This window comes from Scleropages formosus, chromosome 9 (assembly GCF_900964775.1).
Source record: "Scleropages formosus chromosome 9, fSclFor1.1, whole genome shotgun sequence".
Classification (NCBI taxonomy): domain Eukaryota; kingdom Metazoa; phylum Chordata; class Actinopteri; order Osteoglossiformes; family Osteoglossidae; genus Scleropages; species Scleropages formosus.
Genome location: NC_041814.1, coordinates 13,548,854 through 13,550,558, shown reverse-complemented (window position 1 = coordinate 13,550,558; position 1,705 = coordinate 13,548,854).

Below are 1,705 nucleotides of genomic sequence, written 5' to 3'. Positions count from 1 at the left end.
TAACTTTAATTTTAGTTTAGTGTTTAATCTGATCATCTGCTACATGAGGAACCAAGGGCTGCAGTATTTATCATCCACAGCACTAGGATGATGCAGAACAGTATTCACATATTGACTATTGATCACATATTGAAACATACTCAAGCCAGAAATGGAATACGGCACTTTCCACATGTGGAAATGTGTGGGGAAATTTGTAGGTGAAAACCACAGTGAGCTCTAGTGCCAGGAAAAGCTGCTCTCTATTCCCTTGGTTATACTTGGCGAATGGTGGTCCATAAGGAAACTTTTGATCATACTGTTTTGTGCACTTGTAAGAACAGTGGTGTTGCATGCCCACATATTCAGAGCAAAAGAACAACTAAAGCAGAAAAGGTTAATCATTTATCAGCAATTGTTTGCCCTCTTTCCTCAGTCTACTGGGTCACCGGTGTTTGTACTACTGTGAAACTCCAACCCGAGCTCCTGTTTCGAAAACAGCAGTCACCGACAGCGTAAGAGAAGACAAACTGCCCTCACAGCGAAAATAAGTTCTCAGTGGCTGTGTCAGTATCGGTGGCCAGTTTCATTATTAAACTGGTTTTGTTGTGGTTGCCTTGGCTACCAAAAAACAAATATTTGGAGCTATGTAACACCTTCCACCACATTCCAGTCTCAAATGTTTTGGAAAGTTGTCCCGTCACTCTTCTATGTGCCGTCTCCTCCCTTTTCCTCCCTCTTGCCTCTTCAATGGCCCTTTTGTCCCATGGAAATGAACTTGAAAACAGGGATAAAGTAAGCAGCATCTCAGCACTGCAAGATACGCAGTGGCACACACAATTAGCTGTGTAGAAGTGGTACAGCAGCCAGCAATCACCCTCAGTGCAAGGTCCAGTAAGATGTCCAGGAAAAACCACGGCTCGTAAACGTGCATGAGAAACCTGGACAATAATGGCTTGGAGAAAAGAAAAAGTGTTCTGTAAATATAGTAGTACATTGCACTTGAACTTTAGTGGCTGATTTTCCAGATACAGTTCAAGCAAAGTTTAAGCCTGGTCTAGGACTAAATTGTATGGTCAGTAGTCTATATATAGATTAGCATTCCAAAGTTTGGAAAAACCCAGAAATTTCATGTTTCATGATAGAAATCCACATTTTTTATTCAAGATTGCATTAAATTGATCAGGCATGATAGTCAATCCATTGACAATGTCATTACATTATTTTTATTTCATATAATTGTTCATATATCAAACTTTACATTCATCAAAGAATCCCCATTGTGCTGCCCGGATCCATCAAAGACAGTGGTCTGGCTTCCTGTTTCTTCACCAAATAGGTTTTGAATACCTTAGAAGTGTGCTTCAGGTTGTTTTCCTGTTGCATCATGAATTTGCATCAATCAAGCTCTGACCACACGGGATGGCATGATGTAGTAAAATAGTTATAACCTTTCTGGTTCATGATGTCCCATTCATTATTCCCTATTTATCTTCTCTTTGTTGACACTATGAGGATCAAATAGAAATGATTTGCTTCTTGCTACATTTGCTTTGATTCGCTTGGCATGTGGCTCACAATAAATTAGAAGTATTTGTCTGCTATTTTCCCAGCTGAGACCAATACAAAACTTGAAGTGTTTCAGAAAGACACTTTCCTTCAAGAAGAAAAAAAAAAAATTAGGTGATCAGGAATCGTTGATATTCTAATAAAATTTTATGCAGCT